This window comes from Aulonocara stuartgranti, assembly GCF_965226115.1.
Source record: "Aulonocara stuartgranti genome assembly, chromosome: 7".
In the NCBI taxonomy this organism is placed as follows: domain Eukaryota; kingdom Metazoa; phylum Chordata; class Actinopteri; order Cichliformes; family Cichlidae; genus Aulonocara; species Aulonocara stuartgranti.
This window is the reverse complement of record NC_138945.1, coordinates 57,947,012-57,956,248: the sequence shown is the minus strand read 5'-3', so window position 1 is coordinate 57,956,248 and position 9,237 is coordinate 57,947,012.

Sequence of the window (9,237 nt, the reverse complement as noted above, 5' to 3'; positions counted from 1 at the left end):
TTATCAGATTATACCCAGCATTTTGCACTACCCAAAGCTCTGCCTTTTATTGGGATACGCAGAGCTGTACTTCATAATGTTTCATCATCATCATCGTTTATTTATATAGCACTTTAAAAACACACAAGGCTGACCAAAGTGCTGAACAACAGAAACATAATAGATACCATAAGAATAATAAATACGATAAATGATAAATAAATAAAATGAAATAATAAACATAGCGAAAACAATAAAATACAAGTCAGTCAACCACTGAATCAAAAGCCAGTGAATAAAAATGCGTTTTCAATCTGGATTTAAAAACCATCACTGATGTCGATTGCCTAATGTGAAGAGGAAGATTATTCCAAAGCTTAGGAGCCACAATAAAGAACGCTCGGTCTCCTCTCAGTTTCAACCGTGATTTGGGGACTGAGAGCAACAGCTGCTCAGCTGACCGGAGCGAACGAGTGGGGACATAGGGCTTCAGCAAATCAGACAGATACGCAGGTGCCAGACCATTTAAAGATTTAAAAACCAATAAAAGAACTTTAAAATTAATCCTAAATTCAATTGGAAGCCAGTGCAGGGAGGCCAGAACCAGAGTAATGTGCTCAAATTTTCTTTTACCAGATAACAACCGCGCTGCAGCATTCTGTACTAGTTGCAGGCGTGTCAGAGTGCCCGGTCCAACCCCTATTAAAAGGGAGTTACAATAATCCAAGGGTGAGGTTATAAAAGTGTGGATAACAGTCTCCAAGTCACGCCTTGAAAGAAAAGGTTTAACCTTCGACAGACGCCTGAGTTGATAGAATGACGATTTCACCACCCCATTCACGTGGCCATCAAAGGTAAGTGCAGAGTCGATTTTTAACCCAAGATTGGTAATCGAGCTCTTCAGGTGAGGGGTCAGAGCAGCAAGGTCAACATCAGGGATATCAGAGGAACGATTCGGGCCAAACAGAATTGCTTCCGTTTTACGTTCGTTAAAATTTAAAAAGATTTGAGCCATCCATGACTTAACATCACTAAGGCAATCAAGCGGGAGTCTAATTTGGGAGCTATCAGAATGACTGAAAGGAAAATAAAGCAGGCAATCATCAGCATATAGATGAAATGAAACTTTATGTTTACGAAAGATCACACCCAGTGGCAGGAGATACAATGAAAACAGTAATGGCCCAAGAATAGATCCCTGTGGTACACCCCATGACAGAGGGGCCACAGAGGACGATGACGAGCCCAACTTAACACAGAAGCTCCTGTTTGAGAGATATGATTTTATCCACAGGAGTGCAAAGCCAGAAATGCCCACACAATGCTGCAATCGAGAGATCAGCAGGTCGTGATCCACTGTGTCAAATGCAGCAGTCATATCTAGTAGTATAAGCACTACGTGTTTACCACAGTCCGTCGCTACCAGAATATCGTTCATAACCTTTATGAGAGCTGTCTCTGTGCTATGAAACGGCCTAAAGCCGGACTGAAAAACTTCAAACATATGAGAGTTGTTTAGAAAATCCATCAGCTGAGTGTGAACAACCTTTTCCAAGATCTTACTCAGAGAAGGAAGTTTAGAGATGGGTCTAAAATTTGACATTGCTGAAATATCTGAGCCTGGCTTCTTAAGTAAGGGATGAATAACTGCATGCTTAAACTCACTTGGTACTTGACCTGACAAGAGGCTGGTATTGATTATGTTTAAAATATGTGGTCCAACAGTAGGAAACACCTCTTTCAGAAAACGGGGTGGAACGACATCATTCGGAGAACCACACGGTTTAGCACTTAACACAAGCTTCTCTAGTTCAGGTAGAACAATTGGTTGGAAAGCAATGAGCAAATTTAAACAGGGAACATGCACAGCCGGGCCAACAGAAGATTCATGAGTGATCTTTTTTTTTTTCTTCATTGTTAATGCTGATAAATTAAGTCTTATGCTGTTTTAATATCAGAAAGCAAGGCAAGCTTTCTGAACCTGTATACTGCCAATATGACAAGTGGCATTCAGAGTGAAATACTCATTAGTGACCTGCAGGAAAAATGCTATGCTAGAGCGGATGATAAGGTCATTAATTCTGGCAGATCAGCCTCAATGGCATTTTTTCTGCTAAGTGATATGAAACCTAGCAGGAGATGGTTGGCTTGACTTTTGACTTTTTCATTAAGTATATTTTATTTAAAGCCTGGTTTTGCTTCCTTTATACCCCAGCTCTCTCCCATCTAAATGACATCATGTCTGGTTCTTAAAAAAAAGATGCTTTTAAATTCCAAACCTCAGGCTGGAACATCATATTTTCACAGTCCAACAGTTAATCTTACTCTAGCTACATCCATTTCTTATTTACAGCCCATGGTAAAATATAGTCTTTATTAATTTTTTTTTTTAATTCATATGCATTCGTTTTTTTTAAGTACACTAATAATAATAAAAAATACAAACAATATTGAGTCTTACAAAATGTCGCATTGCAGTAAAACAAACAAAAGTAGTGCACAGCTGGACGCTTATGTGTCTGCTGCAGTTGCTTGATGTACTCAATTTAGTACACCCATTCAAGTGTGTTGTTTATGTAAATCATGTAGCAGCAGCTCAGTGCATTTAGGCATAAAGACATGGTCAAGATGAACTGCAAAGCTCTAATAACCAGTTGTTACAACAGAAGTATGCAGAAGAGCATATGTCAAACCTTGTAAAGGTGGACTACACCTGCAGAACACCATGCCAGGTGCAACTCCTGTAAGCTGACGACAAGAAACTGAGGCTACATTTCGCATGGGCACTTCAAAACCTTATAGAAGACTGAAAAATGTTCCCTGGTCTGGCAAGTCTAATTTCTGTCAAACAGTAGGGTCAGAATTTGGAGTAAATAACATGAAAGCATGTCTTCAACTAGTGCTTCAGGCTGCTACTGCTGTTGACCATGTTCATCCCTCTATGACCACAGTGTACAGATCTTTTTATGTCTGCTTCCAGCAGGATAATGCATCACATCACTAAGTTCAGATAATCTCAAACCGGTTTCTTGAACGTTATACTAATAAAGATAATAATAAGCTGCTATAACTCTTTGGGATTTTATTTTAAAGGTCACCAGGTGACACTAACTGGCAATATCTGAACCACCTATCTATTAAAGAGAACCCCACCAGTGAAAAATTTTATTATTGTAAGGGGTGTGGGAGAAAAGTGAGACTAACAACCCAGAGCACCAATGTGGTGAGACTGCTTCTTATTAAGTAATTCGGGTGTTATGAAACCAGGCTGGGTTTTTTGCTTTCTTCCTCTTCTTTGCTTTCACGTGGAGTTGGAAAAGTATCTCTTCCAGCTACTCATCCACATCCAGTCCAGGTCCATTCCTGCAAAAGAGAAATTGTGTTTTTACCTACTTGAAAACGTGCCTGCCCATCCACTCCCCTCCATCTCTTTATGTCCTAGGAAAATATGACTGGTTGCTCCCTCCACTGTCAGCCTCACCAGCATTTCCAAGTAATAATCCAATTTTTTTTTTTTACAAATTTCTCCTGCACTGTATTGCACTAGCATGAAAGTTTAACCCACTTCTCCTGTCTGACAGAAGTCTTCGCATGTTCTGTGAACTGAAGCTCTCCTGTGGTTGTTTAATCCTGAGCTTTGCTAAAAAAACCTTTTAAAACTGTGTCAGGTCGTCGAGTCCACCACTCTAATTACCTTAATTGGTTATGGCACAGTGTCATGATTAAACTTTGTGAATAACTCACACTGGATGACTAAACTTTGATTCAAACAGTAGTGCAGGCTCTGATGCCTCCACTTTCACCCCTAAAAAAATGAAGCAACGTTATTCAGTTCATCATTCGCTGGACTCACAAAATCAAAGACAAAAGCAGCAACTGAAGGAAGTTAGTTGAAAAATTTGGCTAAAAGAAAGGCGAGCAGAGCACAACTCCAGGTTAAGAATGATTAAGCTATCAGCCGTTGGTAATGGCAGTCATATGTTACACTATCTAAAAGTCATGTAACACAAATCAACACAAAATATGTATACAATATATGGTAAAATGGTAAATGGCCTGTATTTGTATAGCGCTTTACTAGTCTCTAGGACCCCAAAGCGCTTTACACATTCAGTCATCCACCCATTCACACACACATTCACACACTGGTGATGGCAAGCTACATTGTAGCAACAGCCACCCTGGGGCGCACTGACAGAGGCGAGGCTGCCGAACACTGGCGCCACCGGACCCTCTGACCACCACCAGCAGGCAACAGGTGTCTTGCCCAAGGACACAACGACCGAGACTGATAAAAATATATATGAAATACATCTATAAACAAACACAACTGTTTCCATATTGCACTAGCCCCCAATGGTAAAATGTGGTTGTAAACATGTAAACATGAGACTGTGTTGTAACATTGTAACATTTTACATGAAAGTTATATTGGATCTGACTGTTTCTGAGATGACTTGGTCTGTGTGGTTCATCAATTGAGGGGGTGTTATATAACCATATATCACCCCGTGGAGCTCTTTCTTCTGTGCTGTTTTGCAGCTGGAGAACCATACACAGAAACAGTAGGCCAGGATGCTCAATACCGTGCAGCGATTAAAGGACACTATCAGCTTCACAGGGATGTTATTCTCTCTGAGAACCTTTAGAAAGCAGAGTCTCTTTTTGTCACGGCTGCACAGCAGTCGTGTGGTGAATTGAGAAAAGGATCCAAGATGCAGGCACTGACTGGGGTGCGAGTGAAAATTTATTTGCAGAGGTGATAAAGTGACAAAACAGGAAGAGCAGAGCGGGGAGTAAACAAACCTAAACTGGGAAAACTAAAGAACAAAACTTAAACCAGACACTCACGGGAGGAGGAGCGAAATGCACAAAGAGAGATGGCAGAGAGACGCAGAATGAATACCAGGTAACAGAATAATGCAGACTGACATGGAGTTAAACAGACGACGCGACAGAGAGCACAGGAAAACACAGGGCTTAAATACACGGGGAGTAATCAGGGAATGGGCCACAGGAGGGAGACACAGCTGGGAGCAATAAGGCTAACGAGACAGGGGAGAGGTAAAACTGAACACACTGACATGAGACATGAACTTTCAGAATAAAACAGGAAACTAACAGACACAGAGAACCAGACCGGACACTGAACTTGACAGGCAGACTCATGAGCAGACACAATAACACCATGGACAGACAGAGGGAACACAGAGAAGTGGAAGCAGGCAGGCAAAGAACAGAAACCTAACAAATGGCAAAATCACAACAGAATACACACTCTGAATGAACAAAAGCATAAGGAACACAAAACACTGAGTCCTCAGACTCAGGACCATGACACGTTTAGGTTTTTCTAACTACATCATCAGTTTGCTTGGTCAGGTCCTCCCTGATGATGACTTCCAATAAGCATTAGTCTGAGATCCTCTCTACACAGAGCCTGTTGATGGTGAGTGGCAGGATGTCATTTGCCTTCTTCCTAAAATCCACGATAAGCTCCCTATAAGCTCCTTGGTCTTTGCATTGTTCAGGAGAAATTTGTTGTTATTACACCAGCAGATCCATCTCATCTCTGTAGGTGGATTCATCCCCCCAGAAATGAGCGCCACCACCAAGATATCATCCACACACTCAACAAAGGTGTTACTATAGTGGGCAGGAATGTGAAGTGAAGTGGGTGTAGAGCAGGCAACTCAGGGGTTAAAGCTTTGCAACACATACATTAAGCAGTAACACTTTACAATAACTACACGCGATTAAGCGTTAGTACACTATAAATCATCCTAAGTGAGGACCATGTATACCATAGAAAGCATTCATAAAATGAACTGAAAGGTCCTTGAGACTCAAACTCGAGTCTTTGCTACGTTCAAATCAGAAAACAGACAAATCACAAAGTGATACAGAACATACAAATTTTTAATGATGCAACAAAATCCACCACAGGTTTGGAGAATAATGAAATATTAAGTTGGTCCAGAATCTGAGTTTTCTTGGGGGTTTAAGAGAGAAAGACACGCACAGGAGTGGAGCTTGAGTACTTTACCTTCAATAAACTGAAGTGTCTCTATTTAAAATAAAACATGAATGAGGTATAGTGACGCAATGGGGACTATTTCACAGAGCTTCACATACAAGTGTAAGCACCACAAAGTGTCCAACCTGAACTGAGAGATGCTGCTTTAGACTGCTCCCAGTGTGATAAGCAGGGCTGGACTGGCCATCGGGCATACCGGGCATTTGCTTGGTGGGCCGCTCGTGATTTTTCGTTTTTATGGGCCGATGGGGTTTTATTTCTTTTCTTTTTTTTAACGGTATAAATTAATAGTGGTGGATTGGCCAGTTGGTCATGATCGACTCTGGGCTGGACCAATTACAGCCCAGAGTCGAACTTTAAAGTTGAGGTGAAAAGGAACGTGATTTGTCACGTACGACTTCAGCTAGAAAGTTGCTAATTCAATCATGAAACTGATCAATGATCAGCTGATCGGCTTTTCTCTCTGCGCCAGGAAGAGGAAACCAGCGGAGGTCGCGCTAAACAACAGCAGCAGGTTTAAGCTTTATCAGCTGTTGTAATTTATTTAATATTACTTTCTAGTATCAGCTGATGTTTGCTGGAGCCACAGCTGTAAAGCTGCTGGTCATGATATCCGTTTGGATATGTGGTGAGAGGGAAACATGAAGATGAAACCAGGAGATGAGCTTACTGAATCATCAGAGCTGAACAGGTGATGGAGAAACAGGTTTACCTTTTAGGTGACATGAATGAGTTGAAGGGAAGTTATGAACTGTTTCTGAGAGACAAATAACACCAGGATCCTTTTCTATGTAGCTGACAGCTGGTAACTGTGCAGGTGTGGATCTAGCAAAGTTTTGCCAGGGGGGGGCAGGTAGGGCATTAACAGGGAAAGGGGGGCACAAAGAAATACTTTTCTTTCTTATTCTTATTTAAAATGTCTCGCTTTTAATAAATAATTATCTGAATCTTACAACCAAAGTTTTCATTTGATGTAAAATGTATAGAAATCCATTATTGTATTCAGTAAATATTAAGTCTAGTATATGCCCTAGTAAATTATAGTATTCTTCCCTTTGGGAAGGCACCTTCTATGAAGGTCTGCAATTTTGTTGAAGAAAGATGTTGAATCTATTTAATTACTGGAGAAAAATAATAGATTTCTGTGCATTTGTTTTATACGTGCATTAAATTAAAATCGGTTTTGTCAATTAAGCATCTTGAGGGTGTAGGTTTAAGTTTATTATAAAGGCTTTATGGCTTTTCCTATAATACCATGGTGGGCCGGTCACTAGTCAAAATGCCCGGGCTGATTTTTTGTCCCAGTCCAGCCCTGATGATAAGGGTCACCTGAAAAATGCTGGAAAATGTCACTGGGATGTTTCAGACTTTTTCCCCCCATCTGGATAGGTTAGTTAGGTTTAGTTTCAAAGTTTTCCCTTTTTAAACAAAAATGTTAAGTTGCTTGGTCCTGTGCTTTCACATATGTGAGCTCAGCTGACATGAAGCAGTGGGTGTCTCTGTCTCCAGCAATAGCAGCACCTCGAGGTAAAGGGGTGACCAGGTTCAGGAGTGGGTTGCCATGTCCTTTATCAAGGAAAATGACATTTCCATGTAGTCTCAAAAGCCTCTGTTTGGAAATAACAGCTTTTAAAAGCCATGAATGTGAATTCAAAATTCTAAAAATATTTTTCTAGGACAGCAGGAAATAAATAATTGAATATATATTCACACTAGTGTTTTACATCAACTGTGACTTCTTTTTAGATTTTATTTAATCATCAGTTATGGTCATAAACACATATTTTAACATAGATCTTACAAGTATGTTTACTTTCAATCCTGGATTGAATAACAGTTTATCATCATACATCAATTCACTTGGTACAGCTAAGGTTGTAATTTTAAAAGCACATGAGCGGTAGTCATATTTATCGTATTGCAGGTTATTATTAGCACTGATGGCACACTGCACTGACGCCTCTGCAGCGGTACATACAGCACCAACACAGGTGTGTAACTTAACATCAAAACCAAACAAAGCTGGACCAGGAGTTTTTTTCTATGCCCCTTACTACATGTAACTCATGGATGGAGCGGTGTTTTGTCTACGCATAAAAGACAACTCAGCAAATAACTGTAATAATTGTATCTTCATCAGTCTGTCACAAAAACACATAACTTGTTCCAGTTTCTTTAGCTGAATCTGTGAAAAATGTCCAAAGTTTTCATGAAGCTTTGAAACTCTGATCAAAATGTCCCAACAGTGACATCTGCGGTCTGGATGGGGTAGGGAAGTATGAGGGCAGAGAGGAGGAAAGCAGTCCTGAGGAACTGTTAAACCATGAGAAAAATGGATTTTCTCATGGTTAAAGATGCAATGAGTGATGTGGCAATGGCTCCGACGTCTCTTATTGCATCTTTCAAGATTGCAAAACATGTGCAACTCTCCCACAGAGAGGAATAACTCATAACACACTCGATGTTTGAATTATCTCTGGTAAAGCACTCGGGGTTGCAAACATGGTTAAACGTAATTATTCATAAGTATACTGACTATCTATCAATTTACCCAAATGACCAAAGTTACATATATACCACAAGCTATTAAAAGCATGCATCATTCCCCTTCACAGCCTATGGCCCAGCATGTTAAAGAAATCTTATAAGCCATTGTTTTACTGGTCAAGTTACATCTTTAATAAGAAATCTTTGCTGATCAGCCAAATAATATAAAATGTCATGATGCCAAAGTTGGTTTCTTCCTTCTTTTCTGAATCATCAGCTGCCGTTTGTATGCATCTGTGACCGAAGGACGGCTATGAGATGGTAATATAAATATAGTGTTTTTGATTTAACATTGTGAAACTTGCATGTGTTTCCATGGTAATCTGCTGGGATGTGTGCCATAAAGACAGATCTCTTAAGACAATTCAAGAATTTTCAGTTCGTTGTCCTCAAGAGTTATAATCCTCGTTCAGACATTTAAAAAAGTTAATTTTTACCTTTCACCTTATGCTCGAGGAGGACAAAGAAACAACGAGCATTGTGTTGCTGAGAAACATGCAGATCATCCACCGTACACCTGAAAGTCTAATAAAGCTTAAATGCTCAGAAAATAATTTTTTTTGTTCCTCTTTGAAGGCTTTGGGAGTAAGACTAGAAAACTCACAAAACTCATACTGATTTGTTGATTTGTTTATATAACCTAAAGCTACTGTGGGTACTTTATACTTCTTTTT